Consider the following 23,025-nt stretch of genomic DNA (forward strand, 5'->3'; position numbering starts at 1 on the left):
GTGTTTTTGATTGGTTGTTTGGTTGTTTTGGGGGGGTTGTTCTTTTTAGTTTGTTTGTTTTTATGTCTGTTTTGAGACTGTCAGAGGGGACAGATCATTGCACTGGAACAGTTGCCATTTTACATGTTGCCTGTCAATAACTGCTCAATCAGTTGCATATTAGCGGTGGAAAGGCTCTGTTAATTCAGTGGCATTGAAAACTGAATATTCTGAAGAACATTTGTGTCTCCATCTAGCATTTAGCTATCACTGGAGTTGTACTGGGATGCAGAAGGAAAAGAAGAACATTCTTTCATTGGAAAGCCTTACTTCCCAATGAAGAAATTAAGTGACAGCCTCTGATAGCATCTTATAAAAAGGCCCAGCGTGTACTAAATGCTGTTTATTAATGAATGATGAATGTTGACAGAGATAATATTTAAGGGATGCCTACTTCCGCCTTGTTAGTATTTTTCGAAATAGAGTTGTCTCACTATCTTAGCTGAGAACAAGGTACATCCTGAATATTTGCTACAAGGCATAAAATCTTTATGTGGAAGAAGCAGAGCTCTCCTAAGCACAGGGAAGTGCCAGGAAGAAAGATGATCTCATGGCTGACATTGAAGTTTGGTGTTGCTGTCTCTGGTGCCCTAAGTTATTGCCATTCACAAAGACTTTTTAAACTGGGTTGCACAGGTTAATGCATGGAAATACCACCTGAATGCATGTCAGGACCAAACTGAGACTATTCCTCAAAGCTTGAAAGTCTTTGATCCTTAACTTGAACTTTGATACTAAAGGTTTTGCAATTACAGTACTCTCGATTAAGAGTGGAATGGGTACAAGAATATAATAAAAATGACAAGTGATGTACAGTGCATTTGCTCACCACCAGCTGACCAATGCCCAGCCAGTCCCCAAGCAAGGGCAGCCCTACCAGCCAAGCCGCCAGTTTATTGCTGGCCATGACACCACATGGCATGGGACATCTCTTTGGCCAATCTGGGCCAGCTGTCCTGCCTGTGTCCCCTCCCAGCTCCTTGTACACACCGGATACTAGGAGGAAAATTAACTCTATTCCAGCTGAAACCAGGACAATACATGCCATAATGTTCTTTGGGATGAATCGTTGGTAGCTGTGGATTGATACATATTTGACTTACATTTCTTTTTAAACAACAGATGATCAGAGAGGCAACACTTGCAGTGCCCCTGGACTTAGGGACATAATTTTCTTTTCAGTATGTCAGAAATCCTAAAAAAGTCATTACATAACAGTAAATACTCTTCTGAAAATTCCATCATGTGCAAAATTTCCTCTTCACTTTCTTCCAGATGAGAAGAATATGAATTAATACAAAGCATGTTCAAACTTGGCTGCCTGCCATCATTTATTAGTGGCTGGTGGTTATGGAAAAAAAAAAAAAAAAAGGTGGGGGGGGGAGGAAATATGAGGCAGCAAAGAGTGTGCAATTTTAGGAGAGATTAAAAGAAGAGGCCAGCAAAATGGAACAGATGTCTGTTGTTCCCTTCCACTGGAATGACAACATTTCTGTCTCCTCAAGGAAGAAAAAAAAGAAAAAACCTTTTTAAGGGAGAAAGGAAAATCTTCATAGTACTAAGGACTGAAGGGACTGTAAGAAAGAAAATTAATGAATTAGATGAAATGTTGTTCTATATCCAGACTCCCTGCCACCAGCAATATTTGCATCTGTATAAGCAAATAGATGTAATAGTATGTAAATTAGGGGGACAGTAAGTAAAAAAGTGGCAAGTTAGTGCATGGTCTAGCTGTAGCTGATGTCAGGTGCAGACAGAGAAAACCTCTCTGATGTGGGAGCTGCAACAGGCAGCCGAGCCACATGTTGGCAGTGACATTTATGGGGTTGTGTATGGGGGACGGGTGGGATGCATGGGGTATGCAGAGAGAACCAAGAGAGGTTTTTATCAAGCATCTGTTGCTGAGGGTCTGAAATACAGAAAGGTGTTACCTGATAACCAGTGCTTCTGCTCTGTAAGTTTCAATGGAAAGGGCTGATGGTTGGCAGCCCTGTTCTGATGGACTTCCTTGGTTTTAACAATCAGTAGCAGGAAAGGCTTACTGTTCAATCCCATCCCTTAAGGACTGCCCTTTCCAATAGATGGCTCACCCCAAGGAACCCCTGTGCCAAGATGGATTTTTTACACTCTGAGTTCATTTGCATCCAGTCTGGGTCTCTGTGTGTTCAGACTGAAGAGCTGCCATCAGAGATGTTGAACAGAAAGGCCAAATTTCACATCTAAACATTCAGCTGCACAGGGCTGGAAGGCTATAATCTTGCTAATAGGTTAGCAATCAAAACGTCTGAGAAATCAATGGTCTTAGCTGTAGACTGAAGTCAGTATTTTGTTAGGAGAAAACAAGTATCTACTTGAACGAAGATCTAAATATCTAAGTAAGATCTAAAAGGAAATCATTTTTTCTCTTTTTTTTGTGAATGAAGAGTGGACTGGATTGTGCCACGAGAACAGGGCCACATTCAGTTAGTGGCACTCGCCACTGGGAGGCCATGGAAGGAGCTCTGACTTCGTGGGTCTCCACAGAAGCAAAATCCCAAAAAGCCCTTCCCAGCTCATGCTGCTATGCAACACCTCAGTTTGCTGTTCTCCAAGAGTGGGAACTGATCTCTGGATATCCTACATAAGGGACATATGCCAAAGAAATTGATTTTAGCCTGGCTGCAGATACAGTGTCCTTTAAATTTTGCTTTATTGGGTTGAATTTCAACACATTTTTGCTTCACCACAGCCTAGCTTTCATCCTGTTTCTGCTGAAAACACTTTTCACACTGCAGAGCTCTGTGCCACCCTGTTTTTCTTTCATTCTGCTGTGGAGGTGTCATGCCACGAAGCTTAACCCGTCCGGTCCCAGTGGGCATCTGTCCCCGCAGTGGTGCAGGCACCCTGCATTGTAGAGACTCATTGTTGCATCCCATAACTACTCAACACTCAGTGTACTTGTGAGAGCCTCCCTGTCCTCAGGGGTGCGGTGCCAAAACATGGTACTTCTACAGATGTCCTGTGTATAGGAAAAAGTTCAGTTTCAGCCCAAGGAAAGTCTTAGTGCATATGAGTATGGCTTCAAGTCTATCCATGCACTCAGTGTGACTGAAACTAGTATTAGTTTTGAGGATCAAGAGGAGATGCAAAGTTGGAGGAGATGAGGAACAAGTGTTTTGTTACCACTGGAACATGTTCATGGTATCGGTATCCTATTGGAAGAGTCTGATTTTCTTTAAGTGTACTCTCACCCTCTGAGTAGCACTGTAACACTAAAATTCTTGCATTCTTTCTTGTTAGAGTTGTCTGTTTTAATGTTGTTTGGAAAATGTGACAATGTAGTTTAAGCTCTGATTCTGTGTGCTTTCTGTATGCCGTAATATATTTCCATGATAAAGACATGTAGCTGCTCGGTGTTTGGCAGTGCCTTTCCCTTAAAATCCATTTACAGCAGGAGCTAACCTCAGAACACAGCATTCATATTCTCAGCAGGTCAGAACTGATTTTAATTTTAATTTTCTTTTTATAGAACTGTATAAATTCCTATTTACAATGCAGTACCTTGTAACCTTGTAATCATGTTTTGTTTTGCTTTCTACTCCTTTCCTTTTCTTTTATTTATTTATTTATTTGTTTGTTTATTTATTTTTAAGGGATTTACTAATTAAAAGAAAAATTATAACATGGTAATTGTAGCTATCAGATATTTTTGGTATCTTAAGATAGCATTGAATGTTCCAACGTAGAAAAAGAGCTACTTTACAGTCAGGATTAGTCAGGATTAGTCAGGATTCTGATTTTTCTAAAGGATGCAAAAATCTTGTAGCAAAAATGTTACTATGAGAGTAACTTTTGAATAGCCACATTGTAGACTAAAGTAGGCAAACAAAACAGCCCTGTTCTGCAGGCTTTTGGTTTTACAGGAAAGTACATCACTGCAATGGTGCAGCTCTGACACTTGCATTTAGTTTGAAGTAATTAAATAACTTGCAGTATAAGGTCTTTTTCTTTCTATAAGTATTTCTAACCTCTGCCTGCAATGTGTATAGAGATGTGTTAAAATATATAAGCATTTCTAAATATTCTCTTTTTCTTTTTTTTTTTTTTAGTTCATTAAAGTAAATTTTATGTACTTTAAAGAAGATAGAAATATGATACATAAATATTACTGAAAGTCTCATTTATACTATTTTCTACAGCTTTTGCATTTAACTGTCACTGTCATCATCATTTAAACTCTATTTGCAGAGCACATGGAGAGCAAGAACACCAAATTTGCCTAGGAAAATTGGACTAAGCTTTTACTTTTGTTGTATTTGTGCAAGTTAGAAATGGTGTCTCAGCTTTGATTTTTATTTCCGGTTGTTTGTTGGTTTGTGAAGAAACATCCATGCCATCTGTGTATTGCAGGAAGCCTGCACTCCAGCAGGTCATTATGTCTGTGATAAGAAAGTCTATAAACAATTTAATTTGCATCACTTTTTACTTTCTACTTCATTAAAAAAAAAAAAAAAAAAATGTGTTACTATTATTTGAGTAGTTCTGGAATTTATTGTTAATTTAGTTGTATAGATCAAAATATTACTAGCTGCTGCTAAAATTTTTATTTTTTTTTTTTCTGTCCAGTAGTCACTAATTTTTACTGAAGAATTTTGAAATCATTTATATCAGCCATCTAACAAAAGCTACAAAAGCTCCTGAACTTCTTTATTTATGTTGCTTCTATTTTTTTCTCTACCTCTTATTCAACAAAAAGATTCCAGATGCATTTATTTTCAGGCAGTTAATTATCCTCAGAGATCAGATGTTTGGCTGATTCATAGAGAAACTTACAGCCTTCCTCATGGTCGTGGTTTTTCGAGTAGGAACTAGCTTCCAGATTTCACCTTCTTTCCTTTTATGATCTGATTCTCGTTATGAGTAAGGGCTTCATCTCACTTCATTCTTATATGACTTCAAGATTTTCACTGTAGGTAAGGCTGTGATTTATTTTATATATATATATAAATGTATATATCTAGAATATAAATATATAGAGAGAGATTCTATTAAAATGTGTTGTTGATTTCAGTTCTCTGTAGATTTTTTTGAAATTAGTATAATTTTTCCTCTTCTTCTTCTTCTAACATGGGATGATATGAAGGTATTGTGATCTTTACAGTAGCTGTAACAATTTTTTGAAGAAATTTGTTTTAACATAGGGCACTGCTGTTCTGTTCATAGTAACACAGAGAAGTACATAGCTGAAAGCATAGAATTTTATTGTTATTACCTAAGGAATTGCAATTTTTCATCTTTCATTTTTTCTAGTTCATTTTTTTTCCAAATATTACCCAAAACTGGCAATATACTGTTGTTAACAAGAAAGCAATGTTAACTTCCTATGTTGCAATGCTGTTACTTGTACTGTTGTTAGCAAAGTAAGCAAGCACTGCATCTTCTTCAAAGCAGATGTGGGGTAAAATGACTTGTGAGAAGATCACTGCTTACATTGAAAGGATTTGAGATGTGTTCTCTAGCCAGACCTTTTCTTAAAAAATGAGTTTTTAAAGTGATAATCTGCAAAGGGCATTTGATCATATGAAAAATATAGTGTTTTGTTCTCAGCTTGTACAACACCAGAAATCAATACAGAAAAGCAACTTTCAGACTCTGGAGGACAAAACCAGACCCACAGCAGGGAATATTTGTTCCATCCCACCCAGATGAAATGAAACAGAAGTTCTAACAGGGTGATCCTAAAACATATTTGCAATTTAACTGAGTTTTTAATCTTATTTTATGTCATTCAGAGGCTTCTACCATACCAGCAGGAATTCAGAATTATTCATAATCATCATATGTAGAATCCTCTACATTACTATGAATGTATGTAAATCATTTTTAACATCATTTTACAGGGGAGAGCATTTGGCTTTTTTGTTTTATTTTAGTTTGGTTTTATTTATACTTATATTTTTTGTTTTGTTTTGTTTTCTTCCCTAAAATCTACAACAGACTTTTCAGACATCAGCAGCATGATGTGTTAACTGCAGACATTTTGTTGTTGATAAGTGATATGAAGCACACTTGGAACATCTCAGTGTTCTGTAGGCGGCATAAATAGCTTTTGGTCTGGTGATTTTCTTATTCAGAAACTCACACTTTAAATAAGGGGTGGAGTGCTTTGTGGCAGCTTTGCATTTGTTGTAACAAGAAAGAGACACATAAACTCCCTCTTTGACATTCAAGATCAGCCATTTTATTGCTACTGGTGTTTCTTCTTTCACACAAAATATTTTTCTTGTCTTTTTTCAAATAAAAAAAAAAAACAGAAACAAATTTAAAAAAAAATGAACAACAGAGTGTCCAGTTCCCAAGGAGTCTTATTCTTTGGAGAGGTAGACTTAATTAAACAAATCAAAATGAGTTTCACAGGCTCATTCTGGATATAAAAATGACTGGTATTCTCAGAGGATCATGTTTGCTCACTTTGTTCAAACCAGCAGCCAGCAAACCTCTTGCATTGGCAGTAAGGTTTGATCCAGCTCTGAATTTGGTGAATGATCACCCAGTGCCACTCCAAATTTTGTACCCAGCCTTGTCGCCTGAAGTCTTCCTCTTCCTCATCCTCAGTCTTTCCCTGGCACAAACCCTGCATTCCACCCACTTCTCTCCCTTCACCTTTCTCCCCCACCACTCAACCCTTCCTACCACAAGCTGCAGGTCTTCTGCAACATGCTGTCCCTTCCTGCCATCATTGTCTTGTTAGGAGGGAGGAAAGTGAGTCACTGCCCACCAGCCACGCCACAACCACATTTCATGCCTCGCTGGGAATGAAGGCTCAATCAACCTTCCCTCTACTAGCTGTGAAGCTGCCAACACAGGGAGGTTTTATCTCATGTGGGCCTGGTCCAAAGCAGATGCTGTCCAAGGGGCTCAGGATTTCCACACTGATGCTCAGGAGGGAGTCAGAAAGTTGGATGTTGAGAGCATTTCCTATGATGGCAGTAACATTTTGCCCTCCCTACTTTTATAATAACATTTTTCTTCCGGTAGAGAGTTTTGTTTCTTTTTTTTTTTTTTTTTCTTTTTTTTTTTCCCCTTCTTTTGTACCCAGACAAATAAAATCTTTATAATACAGTGGACGTTTTTCTCTGATACTTTTCACTTCCTCTCTGGGGAGATAAGCTTCCTCTGGCAATATTTCTAACACCTTTTATTCTGTGTCAAGGATGAAAAAATAAGTATTTACCAATGAACATCAATCAAAAAACATTACTTTTACTCATCCTAAAATGGAAATTATTGGACATCTGTGGACTGGTGTACCCGGATGATAAAGCCAAATATTAAATTAATGTATTAACGATGTTTATAGTTTTATTACCCTGTAATTATATCATACCTCTGATTGTTTTTCTTTTCATCTCTATCTATAAAATGGAGCTGCCTGAACCTGTTTTGAATGTCTACACTTCTAGTGGTAGACCTAGTGATGTTTTGCCAGGTTTGGTAGAAGAAAAGGCAGTTGTAGGGATGGAGTTTTTACTCTGGAAGTCATGATGCCTGCCAGCCATCTAAAGGGTGAACCAGAGACAGCTGGAGACTTGGTTGGGGTTAATAGCTATGTTTGGCAGGGTGATTGGAAGGAGCAATTAAATGCCATGAGTTGTGGCAGCTGAAGAGCTGGAGCAGGGCTATGTTAGGTAGATTTAGAGATTTAACTGGTACTAGTTGTGAAAACTAGTATGAGGAAGTTGTTTATCAAACATGACAGCAAAAGAGGCAGTTGAGAGGATGCTCCTCTCAAACACCAACCTCTCTCAGCACATTGCTGACTGAAATTTACCATTATTGATTGTTTCTTTTAGATACCAGGAAAAACAACCTCGTATGTATACATAATTTTGTGAAATATCTAGAAAACTGAAAGTGATTCATACTGTCAGTTGTCTTCCAAACCTATGCAACTCTACAAAAGCCAGCACATTGGCTAATCTCTGAAGCCAAAGATGAAACATCAGCATTATTTGATCACAGCAACAAAGATCTTCTGTTAGTCTGATGATCCACTGTGGCTGGGCTCAGCTTTATTCGTGTTTGTTGTGCAACGGCAATTTCATCCTAAAACTCTACTTGCATATTATGGAAGACCATTTGTTCTACTTATTGACTTTTCTTTTTCTTTTAATTAATTTTTTTCTAACAAGCTTTTTATTTTTCTTTAAGGACTGAAATTAATTGTTCACAAATGTCAAAACTGAGGTTATGCACTCATTTCATCAAACTACTCTCGTTAGCAGTCAGAGTTCCTTCTGTTGGTTTGGGACAGCAGCTTCTGCTGTGAATGTCCCAAAGTGATCCACAGAAAACAATCCTATTTTGCACTTAATTTCATAGAAGTAAGGTAGCATTTCACTGTTATGACATCTGTCTGCTGCAGCTGTCTGTGGGGTGGAAAATGGGAGGTTTTTGGCACCAAAACAACTGTGTGGTAATTTTTAGGAGGAGTACAGAGCAGTGTTTTCATTTGACAATAAATGAAGGATAAGTGGGCCAATGAAACAACAGAGAAATGTCTCCTCTTTAGGAAGAAAAGCTGCAAGGCTTTTAATGATTACTTTTAAGCAAAAATTTGCTTTTATATTCTGCCTGAAAACCTCTGAAGTTTTTATGGGTATGTCTTATAAATCATATGACACAATTTATAGCAAAGGCGCAAGCATTGTCCTACCATATGCACCTGTTTTCAGTGAGGACAAATGCCTCCAGGTGGGCAGTTAAACACAGCTGAAAGAGAAATATCTCAGTTTTGACTAAGTTATATATTATAGCAGTATAACAAGCATATATTATAGTATAACTATCCTGCAGGTGGGGGCTACCCAGCTTTCCAGATTGGACCTAATATTAGAAATACAGAGGTGGGAGCTGTGGGAAAACATGCAAACAGATTCAATTCATCCTGTTCAGTCCTGCTTCAGCTAAATTGAGATGTTTTCCACACCACAGTTATCAGTTGTTTTTCCACCATTGGTCGCTCCTGAAACCACTTAACTATCAGCTGACTTCCATTTTAGGGGAGCCTCTGGCTGAGGTAAGTGGAAGAGCCTGACTGGCTGCAGAAACAGATAGAGGTTTAGCTAATGACTGTAGAAGGGTTGGCATTGGATACATTACCATGAGAGTGAATCGCTGATGCTTGGCTCTACGAGCGTTGGCGCAAGCTTTCTGCCAGTCCTGGTTTATTGTAGATCAGAGAGCTCATCCCCATCATGCAGGCAGCAGAACTTTCACCTCCATTTCCAGGAGCTGAATGATGAGTTTTTCCTGATGCATTTTGGTAAATTACCTACTTAGGATGGAAGAAGATAAATTTTGAGCACATAATGGCCATAATATATTAAAACATACATGGAGATATTTTCTGTTGAGTGACTTGGCCACATGTCTAGCAGTGTGGTTAGGCAGGAAGGTTCAACAGCTTATACATAAACAGCTTTCGGTAGAGAAAAAATGTTTCTTATTCCTTTGCCCCCTCTTCTACAGATACTCCATCAGGAAGCTCTCTAGCTTGGATGCAAGGCAGAGCAATATGGAGACACGTTTAGTTATTTGTTCTTTTCAGAAGACTAAGCTCTGACCTTCATTCAAAAGGCAGAGCGGCTCAGACCTCAGGGTAAAATTTCCACTGCTACCTGTGGGAATTTTACCACGGGAAAGAGTGCAGGTCTGGGCCCGGCATGTGAGATCGGTCTGTGTTTGCCAGGGGTTTTGTTGACACTGAAGTTCCTAAAGAGAGATAACCATTATGATGGCCAATTGATACTTAACAGTATCCTGTCTGGGCTTGCCTGGATGTATGATTCATTTGGAATGCTTTTTGCTTTGAGTCAATCATGAAGCTTCTGGCACTGGAATTTTTAGCAAAGAAATACATTGGCTGATTTTTAAATCTTTTGAGCATCCCAGCATTGCATTATTTTTGGGAATGCAATGGTAGACAGGGTTTTCTGTGATGGTGCAAATTCATCACTGTCTTCCTGGAGGTGGTTTTCTTCAGCCCTTGATCCAGGGTGTAATGGACTTGAGACTGATTGTGTTAATTATTAATGATGCAGCTTAGGGCTGTGGTTCAGGAAATGGTGCCTTTCTTGGCACCTCTATCCTTCTTCTGTCTGTGCTCCAGTCATTGTAGTGGAATTTCCTCTATTTTATTTCTTATACATGTAATCCTTGGTCTCAGATCCAGGCCCACATTTTGCATGAAAGTTACATATTTACTCCCATTGGACTACTCACATGTGTAAAAACATGCATGTGCTACAGGCTTTGAGTCTTTGAGACCTGAAATCTTCCTAGTGGGGTGGCTGCTGCACATGACCAATCAGAATTTGAAAGCTGCCAAGCACTGTGACTGATGTACCATTAACCATGATTTCCAAAGCACTGGATTTAGAGAGATTTCCTCCCCGAAAATTAAACAGAATATTAACAGAATAATGTGGGCAGACTTCACTAGACAATTAGGATATTAAGCATGCTGGTCAATCCTTTGATCCACCTTGTCAAGTTAAATAAAAATTCTGCTGAGTGCAAAGATGTGATATCGTCTATCTATTCCCTTGCTGATTGAGCAAGTGCATAAGTCTTCCTCCTATCCAGCAGCTTCAGTTCCTCCTGTGTACAATTTTGGAATGATTGCTCATTTCGTAGCTTGGTTGACAGGACTGTAGTTGTAGGGTATTTACCAATAAATGTAACATTGTGAGGACAAGGAAATGATGTGGACACAAAAGTGTGTGTAACAGGGAGTGTTATTTTGGCATTTTCTATTTTCCAAAACCTAAACAACTAACTTCAAGCTTGTGTTTATATATTAATATGAATGAATAAATTAATTAGCATGAGTGAAATACAGCTTTTATAAACTCATTGCATGTGACTGTTAACACAATCCAAATTTTAAAATAATGTCAGTTGTAGTCCAAGTTCCACATTTTAAGAATCTTAGTAAGCGCTTTGTAGAAAAATCCCTTTTTGGTACAACAAGCAAGCAAGAATCTGCCTTTGATTTCCTATATTCAGAATGTGGTTCTAGGTCCTAGTCTTTGAAACCAATTCTCCCGGGAAAATGGTTCTCTTGCGATTTTTAGTCATGCGAAAGTCCCACTGAAATTAGTAAGCCCTTAGGTGACTGACCATAGTCCAAAGGCATTCAGATTTGCAGAACTGAAACTTTACTGTGTCCTAGCGGGGGGGGGGGAGGGAGGGGGAAGAAAAAAAAAAAAAATCTAAACTAAGCTCATAAAACTGTTTGAGATAAGATTACCATGTAGGAAAGGACTGGATAAAAATATTTCTCCATAAATGAAGGGGGTATTTCTGTTGTCATTAGCTAGGTTTAAAAAAGTAATAAAAAAGTATTTTGGGAGAGGTTGAAGAGGGGAAAAAAAACATTAAAAAAAAAAAAAAAGTGTTAGTATCAGACTTTTTTGAGAAAGGATTACATGACCTTGGACTCACAAGTTAATTTTCATTGCTTTAATCCTTATACTGAAAGCCACAGAAGGGAAAACCATTAGAAATATTTCCTTTCTGCTTAGACTGAATTGATTTCATTTTGTTGGTTTAGTAAAAGGAAGAGCGTGAATTCTTCTCCCCTTTAGATGCTAAAATACATAGTTATACAATTTGTATGTATTCAGGTCCCAAGCCTAAATTAACTGAAGCCATTGGAAAGATTCACTTTTTCTTGAGTGGACTTTTCTCAGGTTTCTTGCTGGAGCATGAATTTACAGTTTAGAGGTTTAGCAAACTACTCACTTGGAGTCCTAGTTATGCTGCTGTGACTACAGTGATCTTTGGTGTGCCCCAGCATCTCACAAGGGAAGAGGATTTAAGATAAAGTGACAGAAATATAAAACAGAAAGTCCATATGAGAGATTGTGCTTGCCCAAGTAACCGTTAAAAACCTCCCTGTGAGGTGTTTGTGCACTGCTGGGGAAAGCCTCTCTGGTTGTTTTACGGCCACCAGCACAATGTTTTTCCTGATGTTTCATCCAGATTTTTTGTTTTTAATTAAGTCATTTTCTTCTTTTCTGGGCATGGGGAGCAATTGATAGATTCATCAAAAACATTTAACATATCCTCCCACCTCTGTCTGTTTCCAAATTAAATATACCCAATCGTCTCACTTTTTGCTCTAGAGATTGTGTTTCCCTGGTCTGTTATCATTCTCTCTGTTTTCTGAGTGCTTTGCAATTAATCTCTCTTAAAAACTGGGATCCAATAAAGGATTCAGTACTTAGTCTGAAACAAATATGTTAGAATAATTAGCTCCCATATCTAATACATACTACTCCTCTGAATAACATTCCTGAATAAACTCCTTTTGGTACTTTTTCAGGACCTTATGTTATCCCCTGACTCCTTCTAGATCTGCCAGTTTCCCTGACAAATGCTCAGTATACTAGCCTATTTCAATCAAATCTGACAGAGGAATATGTGGAAATCCACAGTTTTGTGGCACTCAGTGGATAGGCACGAGAGAGGGAGCATACAGGAGCGTAAGGGAGAGGGACTGAAAAGCAGGGAGGGCATTTCAAGTATTTAGGGGGGAAGAGGAAATTCAAAAGGGGGTAGCTGCAGCTGCTGGTTTGGAAAGGAATTAATTCAGTTTCACATTTTGTTAGTTTCACCACTGAGCGCCAATTTCGAGAGGACTTCTGTGTGTTTGAATTTGTTCAGCCTATGTGTTTGTTTGTTTGTTCATTTTGTATTCAAAAGCTTTGGCCTGCTGGCTTGTTTTCAAGATTGTCATCCACTGTGATTCCACTATAATTTTCTTCAGTTATACTGCTGCACTTTTTGGTATTTTATCATAACTGTAATTTCCACCTCAAAGAACACAATCTCCCTTTAAAATAAATAAATAAATAAATAAATAAATAAATAAATAAGGAGGGGGGAGTATTGCATGTTAATAAAATGCAGCATTTAGATGCAGTTAATTCAAAGTGTTAGTTGGTGTATATTACAGGACAGAAAATAAAATTGTTGCAAAAAGTTGTCTACTACACCCTTCCTTCACTACATGGCATCCTTTCAGCAGCCCGAGTTTTGTCTGACTGCTCTTTTGCAAAGTTTGTAACCTACGCCTTTCCTTACTCAGTCCAAAGGCTGCATTTACTGTACGAAATCTCTTCTGTAATGTGAATTGAATCCATCTGCTGAGGACCTTGCTGCCCTGGGGAGTGGAGCAAACTGAGCAAGGAGAGAGAGGCTGTGTTCTCACTGCTATTACAGTTACCCACTTCAATTCCAAGGCTGCCCAGGCTCCGGGTTTGGTGATGAAGAGTTGTGTTGTTTCCTGGGAGGGATGTGTTGAGTGGGGAAGTTTATTCTGCAGAACCTGGTAATTCCTAGAGTCAAGAGAATTCAAATGCTAACAGCAAGAAGGACTACAGAGTAGACACAAGTCAATTATCACAGTAATACCTCAGTATAAAGGTTTAGGCTTGATATAAATTAACTGCTGGTTCCTGTTGCCTCTGCTCCTTCTTTTCCACTCTTACTGTTCTGATGCTCTACCCATAACTCAGAGAAAACATAATAAGATATACATTAATACTAGCATGTGCAAATGTGTACAGCTGCAGTGTCAGTATTTGTGTTCACTCTGCTCATAAAATATGTCAGAGCAGACAAAAGGTGCACAGTTGTTCTATTCATAGTTTAATTTTGAAATTAAAACAGAATGTCTATTTGGCTTTTGTTTGGTTTTATTTTATGATGAGCTATTTTGTAGAAGATTAAAGCTTTTCCCTAAATACAGGCAGGTGAGAAATCAGTTGAAGAGCATGAGAATTTTTACTTTCAGATACGACCTGAAACAGTTCATTTGATAGTAATAATTGCTCAGTGTGGTGGGAAAATAACTGCAAATTTCAAATACTTTTACAGCCAGAGATAAATCTGAGACATGTTACACTGTCAAAGGAAAAACTCCTGTTGCCTCATAGTAACAGGTATCGGTCTTAAATGCTCCTGTTGAAACCAGGCACTGTGGCATATCCTGTGTACGTTCACAGGGAATTTCAGAGGATGTGAACTGGCAAAGGCACTTAGTGTTGAAAACTATGGCTTGCATACGTGCAGTGTCACAGCTATTCCCAAGATTTTCACTTCATACTTACAATCTGCTTGATGGCTTTGGTGGACAGGCATCATAAAAATATGAGAACATTTAAGACTTGCGTAAGTTATTAGAAGATATGTCATGTTTTGGTTTAACCAGCAGGCAGCTAGACAACACATGGCTGTTCACTCACTCCCCCCTGCAGCTGGGTCGGGGAGAAAAATGAAAAGAGCAGCAAGTTGTGGGTTGAAAAGAGGACAGTTTACTAAGAAAGAAAGGCGGGGGGGGGAGGAGAGAGGGAGAGGTAGGACACGACACACAACAAAATAAATAAGTAAACTATACAAAAAATTTTTTTGACCAAAGCAGTTTCTCACCACCAAGCAACTGATGCCCAGCTAATCCCTGAGCGACAGCAGCCCCTCCAGCCAACTTCCCCCATTTTTATGTTTCGGCCTTATGTCTTTCAGCATACTGCCACATTGTATGGAACATTCCTCTGGTCCACATGGTCCATCTGTCCTTGCTGTGTCCCCTCCCAGTTTCTGGTGCACTGCTGCTGGGGCAGCATGAGGAGCTGAAAAGACCTTGGGTCTGTATGAGCACTGCTCTACAGCAACTAAAACATTGGTATGTTATCAGAATTATTCTCATCCTAAATCCAAAACACAGCACCATACCAGCTACTAGGAAGAAAATTAGCTCTATACCAGATGAAACCAGTACACAACACTGTTTTGGAAATGATATTTGCCTATGTCAAAACTCCTCTTGAGAGCGGAAGTACAAGGATGAGAATGTTCCTCCTCCTTAAGTGTGTGCATGCACACCTGAACATATATGTATGTATACCCATATATACATACACATTGTACAAAGTCCAGACATGGTAGGGAGACACCATAAGGCTGTGGCAGAACCATTTACACAGCAGAAGTCTGAACTCTAGAGCTGCACTCTTAAAATTACATATTGGACTTTACTTGATGGACACAATGCCTCAGGTATTAATGTAAAAGAAACACGGCTGAAGCTCTACCTAACAAGAAAAGTCTCATGAATTCCCCTAAAGACATTGTGATCATTTTAGAAGAGCATTTGAAAAACAAGGAACTGGTATGTTAATTCAATGCTGATAGCCTGTTTCAAACACTTCCATATAGATTATTTTGCTTTCAGTGTATATCTTACTACTGCAGTCTCTGTTCATCTGTATTTGAATGTTCTCAGAGGGAAATTAATTAATTTTAGGCCAGAGGTTTCTGAAGAGTTTCCTTAAAACCCATATATGGTACTGGATGCACACTTTATTTCTAGATGTCAGCTTAAGAAAAAGCACAAAAAATAAACCTGTGGTAAAAGGCTTTTGTGTGAATAGGGAGAGGAAGGATTGGGAGCCTGTATATATCTGTACTTGTCTGTATATGCCAAACACAGAGATATGCATGCTCAAATAAAAATAAAAATATTTATATATAAGTATATACATAATAACATAAATGAAGATTGGCCTATAAAACTCAATAAAACTTTAGTGACTAAGAAAAATAAGTGTGTTTTCTCCCTGAAGTGAGATAAGCTTACAGACTTTGTGAGCTGCTCCTGCTGTTTTGGAGTCCTCCCATCTTGTAGTGTCTGAAACTTTGAAAGATTCATTTCACTTCTCCTCATTCCCATCACTTCTTCTGTTGTATGCCAAGCTCAGAGAAATGTCTATTTCCAGCCAATGCACATTTTCTTTGGCTCAGTGTCCTCAGGGCCACCACAAGCAGTGGGTTATGTAGGAGTGCTGTCCACAGCCAACAGCTCCTGTCCATGTCTGGAACCCTGGCTTGGCTCCCAGATCCATCACAGATTTTGCCATCCATTTTGTGTACAAAACAGCTTCAAGATGCCCATGCCATCTGCCCAGCAGTAGGCTGTGGCATGAGTTTGTTGGCTGTGCTCTCCCTGGAGTGCCACAGATGACCCTGTTTTGCTGCTGCTATGCATGCCAGTGTCCTTGTGATTTCGGTACGTTTCAAGGGTTCTGTTCTTTCCCCTTCTCATCTCAAATGCAAACCCCTGGGTCCTGTATGAACCTTTTTATGTGTGATTTTGTTGGATTTTGTTATTATTTAATTAATTAATTGTTTGTCTGTATGGATCATCCAGATTTACATGCAGTAATGCAGAAGTGTGAATGCTCTTACAGGGCAGGTCAAGGGTTTTGCATAAACAATTACATCTTCTCCTTTCCTGATACATGTAGCATATTTTTCATTTGCATGTTAGGTCTTATTGTTTCCCACATTTCCCATATGATAGGAAGTACAGCATTTATTATTTTACATTCTTTGCCACAGTGGAAGAGAGTGTTCCTTTGCAGGTTTAACAGAGGTCTGCTGAACAGTCACTGGGTATTGTTTGGTTTGACAGGTCTCCAACGATTCAGTATACAATACTATGACTGAACTCCATATCCTGCACTTACCCACGACACTTTAAAGCTTTTTTTCCTCTCACCTAACAAGTAGGTACATGGGAAGCAAGCTACTCATTTTATTTAATCATAAAAAAAAAGAAAAGTACAATTGCAGTGCATGAGTCTACCACCCCTCTGCTTGTCATCAAAGCTGAAATGAAAAGCCTTATTAAAGTCAGCAGGCCAACTTCTGCACTCCTTTACATGAGAACAAATCTATAGCATTTCTGTTACCTTTGAATTTATGAGATTTATACAAGCAGAACTCAAAACTGGTTACCCGGGTAAGAATGACACATGAGAACTTAATAATGCTTAAGAAAACTGACATTAAATTTACCCCAGATTTTAAACAACATTAAAATAAATTTCAAAATTAACTCCAGTGGCTATTGGATTCTTAGTAAACGAAGCTACAGTACAGAATGACTGGAACTGTCTCAGATCTGGGTTACATAGCTTGCTTAGCTCTTTTCCTCCTCTTATATACATAAATTGCTAACAAGGTAAGATGCAAAATTTCCTCAAAAATCTTTGCTTTTCCTGAGCACCTTGTTCAAATTTTCTAAATCATCTGACTATGAGTATAAAATGACCTATAAACATAATAATGCTTACATAGTTCACTGTGATATCACCTTCTTATTTCATTTTTTTTAGTGGAATCCTATAAATGTTTGAAATTTATATATATATATGTGTGTTTTTATTTAATTATTTTTATCATACATTATTGTTATCTCATGTGACTTTTGAAGGTGGCTATGTCAATGGATTCTGTCTTATTTCTCAGTGATCACATTTTTTCCTTAGGCATTGTAATTAAAAAATATATAAAAAATAAAAAATAAAAAATAAAAAAATAAAAAAATAAAAAGGAAGGAAGAGGGCATTTTGACTGTGATAGTGACTTAATTTGGGATAGAACAAAAAAAAAAAAAAAAAAAAAAAAAAAACAATACAAATCAAAAGAAAATACAAGCCTGAAAAAAATGTTAACCACAAGCTGGTACATCTGTTTGAAAAATAAAATTAGTTTTATGTTAATTTGTATGTTAATTTAGTCCCAAAATTGTAAATCAGCTGGGATATTACTGAAAGCTGAGTGTTGACATGTGAAGTCTAAGCCTTAGAAACCATACTTTTGTTTTAGATAATGTCAAGAAAATAACTCTTTGCTTTCTGAAGAAAAATATCCAGAGATTCTGGGCTTTAATTGTGAGGTTTGCTCAAAAATCAATAACATGAAGTGAAAGTGTTTTATGTAAGTAGGAGTATGTAATTGATAAACAGTGCTCTATCAGTAAACAGTAGTTAGGGAGGCACAAGCAAATATCAATCCTGTTTGAAGTCAATAAGATTTGTCTCTGATGTTAGTCAATACATAACAGGATCAGGCCCATGCTTTGTAGCACGGTGCTTTGATACTGCACAGATTTGTCTTTGTGACTGTTTTTACACAACAATAATTAAAAATGAGAAAAGCAAACTTCCCTACAATTAGGCCAAATGTACTGTATATACTTGTTCCAAAACAGCAGCAGGTGGGTTAGAATTCCGCAAATATCAAGCAAACATGAAAAGGAAATAATTTCTTCTTATAGTCTTACAGATTTTCCACTGGTTTCTAGAAGGAGCAATTTATAATATAGCTCTGCCCAGGCATGCATTCAGAAAAGTGATTTTCAGCTACCAAAGCATTCTGCTTTCTCCTTTGTGTGTGAATTTACTTTGCCTAGTGTGGACAGCAAGACAGTTCTCTAAAATTTCCAGGGTTGAGTCTATCATTTTTGCAAACTGTTTCTGTGTAAAACTCAAAACCTGAACAAAACCAAAAAGTTTCCATTCAAATTTACATGATCACTAGTGTTAAACATGACTCAAAGGTATACAAAGATAGGGAGAGCTGGCTTTGAAAAATTCAGGATAAACTTAAAAAAAAAAACAAAAACAAAACAAACAAACAAAAAAACACATTCTGGATTTTTCAAGGCTGGTTGTGGCAAAATTTGCACTCAGGACAACTGAAAAAATAGTTATACAGAGGAGAGCAAGGCCACTTTTTGTTTATAGGTGATATATTTTAATGAAGTATGATAGTGTTGTGCACAAGACATCTATGTTTGATATCAAACATGACTTCAGCTGATTTAAGGATCTCAAATTTGACTGTAAGGAAGTAGTTTGTGCTATCATATCTCAGTCCAGTAATGCATGTCAGCACATCCATACTCTTAGTGTGTGCGAAGCTGCAAGCCACACATACTTACTTACGCATTGATTTGAATCTGTAGTTTTTAGTTTGTTTCCTTAAAATAATTTGCAGATGGTTCATTGCAAAGAATTGTGCATTAGTAGCAACAAGAGGCTATTCCAGGCTAAGTATTGCCCTCTTCTTGTTTGCACGCTGCCAACAGGACTAAAGTTTACCATAAAGACAGCTGGAGGAAAGCTTAATAATCACCGTAGGTTTTAAACTGCTCATTAGTCACTAAGTTCCCAGGCAACAATAAACATACTGGTAAAAATCCTATTAAAAAGTATTCAATAGAAATGCAGACAAATGAAATCTAAAGACGTCAATTTAGTGTCTAGTGCCAGAGGCACTCACAGTTTTAAGAAACTTTTAGCCAAAACTGGAAGACATATATTTCATTTTTTTTTTTTTTAATATCTCTCTCATTTTTTTCTCCCCTCCCTGCTCTCAGAGAACTGGAGGCCACATGAGACATCCTGGGGCCTCTTCCTGACTGTGCCTCAGATGCCTTCAGCTGGGGCCATGCGAAGTGGTGGACCACCTGGGGCTCCAGCCAGCCCAGGGACTGCTGTTGGCGGTGGCCAGGAAAGTGCCAGCTTTTGCGGATCCAAACTTGCAGGAGAGCACCAGACCTGCCAGGCAGCACGCTGCCATCCCAGCAGGCGTGCAGGATAAGCAATCCTGGTCCGGGGATGGCTTCCCACTTCATGGTGCTTTCCCTCTGCCCTGAGCCCCACAGCCATCTCCACAGGAAGAGGCAGGGCTCACCAGGCCCATGGGGTGCTGGGGACGGATCTCAAGGGGCAGTGGCACCACAAAATGCTTGGGCAGGAGGCAGGGGCAGGGAGGAACGTGAAAGAGCCAGGAGTGCAGATCTAACAGCTGCTGAGGGTTTGCTGGCCTCTGGACTGACTTCAGTCATCACTAGGTGTAAAAGGTACGTTCCCACTTCTTCCCAGGTCAGCAGCAAAGGAATAAAGCCATGCTGTGTGACAACTGTCTCTCTGGTGCTCAATAGCAGTGTCCCCATGGTGGCCTAGGGACTTGGGAAACCTCCCTTGGCTGGGTCAGCTGTGCTCATGGTGACCCTGCAGGCAAGCACAGCACCTGAAGCCACCCGGTCACAAGAGCCCTTGAAAGGTGAGAAGGCAGCTCAGCCCTGCCACCACTCATCCTTACGCCTGCAAGCAAAACCCATTGTCCATGTGTTCTCCATTCCACTGCCAGTCCTCTGAATCACTGTTCTCCCTGCTTTCTTGTACCTAGCTTGCATAATGTTTCTTAAAATGTGAAGAAAAAAAAATAAAATACTGCCTACAGAAGTTTTTGGCTATTCTTTGTATAACCTGTCATTTTCTTTATTCACTGAGCAAGGCAAACTGTACAGCAGAAACAGAAATGTGCATTTTTGCCTGACCTTTATGCTAATAGCTTCATACTGACTGGCAGGAATAATTTCAAAATACCAGGAAAGCAATTAAAAGAAAAAAAAAAACACCTTGACATGTAATAAATAATTTAACACCTCACCCTAACACAACCTGCAACATCTTTCAGTCATATTACGGATGTATACTCATCAGTTTATTTGGTGTTTTGCATAAATTTCATTAGTACAAGCAGAGTAATATTAAAGCACACACATATACACAGTTTGGTGGCTTTTCAGCTCATTATGAAATACTTCACCTCTGGGCAGATGACTAACATGCTATTAAACTTCTCTATCCTTGAGTCACATCGTAGCCAAAAAAGGGGTGCAGTCACTCAAAACCTTCATTAAATGAGCTGAATACACCCACTCAGGGAAAGTGCTGTTGTATGACTTTAATGTGTCCTACGGCAGCATTAACGTGCTGCTGGGTCCTTTAGATGTTGTGGAGCCTCAGAAATTACACCATAGCAGAATCTGGGAGGGAAGCACTCTGGCTAATGGGAAGAAACCTCTGGGTTGTGGCAGTTTGTACATGGCACCACTGGTAGATGCGCAGGGGCAGGAGACAGAAGCTGTGTGTGTGCCACTGTAGAAGTGTGGTGCTGCAGTGACATCCTGGTGCTGGCTGCATTTGAGCCACCTCAGTTCAGTTCAGTACCCCCGAATCCTGCCCTGCCAATGCTCCCTCCAAGCACAGACACAGTGCTGAGGGCTTGACACAGCTGGCGAGAACAGGTATCAAACTGCAGTCTTTTCCTATTGATTTTATTATTAGTTCTGTCTAAACTAGATTTAAGTTATTTCCTTTTTTTCCACCCTCTCTTCTAAACCAAAATGTTCAGGAAGAGTCAAAAACACATAATGGCTACAAATGGTGAATAGCAAATCCAAATGCTTATATAATACATGATATCTTAGGAAACTGTGAATTCAATGAAGAGAAGAACCAGCCTGTTTCCAAGGGAGGTAGGATACACTTTTTATCATCCTGGACATTAAAATCTTTCAATAGAATACTACACGAATTAAATTAATAATTCCAACAAGAAACAATTTTTTTCTGGTAAAGAATACGTAATTTGGCTTTAAGAATTGGCTTCTTTGTCACCGTAACTTCTTTGTCTACCATTAAAGCTAACCCTATTAAATGTTGCATGAGAGTGACTCAAAGGCATTTAGAGGAACACAACTAATTATCTATACAGGACCAAACTTGACAGAAAATCTGGGGTATTGTTCTGGCAGTAGCTGACAGTGACGACATTGACAATAAACTCACCTTATGAACAGACCCATTCAGTGTGTTGTTATGAATGGAGAATCACTTGATTTGCTTATGTTTCATTTGGGTAGGAAAAATATTTTTAAATTAAAGAAACAAAAAAAAAAAGTCTCATATTTTTTTCCAAGTCTGTGTTTCTTGGTAAGAACTTGTGGAATATGGTAGGCATTTTATTTTGTAAATGTAGTGGTTCCTTGTCTTGTTTTTGGAGGACATCCCAGTCACAATGTTGTAAATTCTAGCAATTCTTGTAAAAACCTAGTTGTTCTAGTAATTCTATCACACAATGGTGTAAATATTAGTAATTCTTATAAATGACTTTTTCAGTAAGAGAACAGTGTGAAAGTTAAATCTCTTCAAGAAAGAAAAAGCAAAAACTATCTCCCTAAAGAACTTCATAAGTAAGAATTCCTTATTTTCCCCTTATTTATTTTGTATACTGCATTATGGAAGCACATGAATTGAAAGCGGTTTGTAAACTATTTCTCATAACTACAAAAGAAAAACTATCTGTGTGATAATGAAACAAGGGACTTTTAAAATTGTTTTTCAAGACACATACATGTATTTATTGTGAATGTCCTATGCAATAGATCCTGCTTTTTTCTGCATGGCAGTATTTTTTTATTTAATTCTTGGGATATAAGTTGCCTAATGTTGATCTTTACAGAAATTCTGTAGTCTAAATACTTAAAGCAAAAGATAAAGTAATGTGAATGTGATCAGACTTATACTGAGATAAAGGTATTTAAATTGCCACAGCTACTTTCCTAGTGGAAAGCAAAACCCATCTGTATTTAACTACAACTGTAATTACAGTAAAGGCTCTTTCTGTGTAACTATTTTTTTAATAACCTACAGTTTTAATCAAAATAGACAAAGTCAGTAAAAAAAAAAAAAAAAAAAAAAAAAAAAAAAAAAAAACAGGCATGTAGATATGTAGATGAAACTTCAACCTCACCCTTCCACCACCTTTTTTTTTTTTGGAAAATCACTCGGTCTTAAGTGTTGTCAGTATCTCTAAGGCATTACAAATTAGGTTCCTATATACTAGTTGTTACTTCAAAATCCAGGCTGAAGATGAAGGCAGCAGGAATTCATCCATACAATGGTATTATTATTATTAAAATTAAAAAATCAACAAAATAAAAAATCACAAGCATGTTAGCAAAAGATGAATAATTTAGAGGTCAAGATGACACATATTAGACTAACTTCCTTTCCCCTTGAGATTCATAAGTCTATACAGGTCTCATAGTATGATTCAGATCTCGGAATTTAATGAAACAAACTTAATCAGAGGGGTTCATTAAATAACAATTCCGATACAGAGATAATTTAAAATGACTAATTAAAGACCTACTTTCTTTTCCTCTATCATTCTGTGAGAAGTTCTATAAAGGTGCAATTTGCTAATTAAATCATGAGATCCAAATCAATGTTTCAG

The 23,025-nt window shown here is 38.1% G+C and overlaps 1 long non-coding RNA gene across 1 annotated transcript in view; it reads left to right on the forward strand.

The window, feature by feature from the left end:
- Positions 1-20,198, forward strand: part of LOC137848055 (uncharacterized) — a 20,361-nt gene extending 163 nt beyond the window's left edge. Inside the window, exons 2-3 of the long non-coding RNA XR_011091152.1 lie at positions 14,611-14,770; positions 19,313-20,198. This is a non-coding gene — a long non-coding RNA (uncharacterized lncRNA). The remainder of the gene's footprint in view (positions 1-14,610; positions 14,771-19,312) is intronic.
- Positions 20,199-23,025: the final 2,827 nt, after the last annotated feature.

The sequence above is a fragment of the Anas acuta genome, chromosome Z (genome assembly GCF_963932015.1).
Source record: "Anas acuta chromosome Z, bAnaAcu1.1, whole genome shotgun sequence".
NCBI lineage: Eukaryota > Metazoa > Chordata > Aves > Anseriformes > Anatidae > Anas > Anas acuta.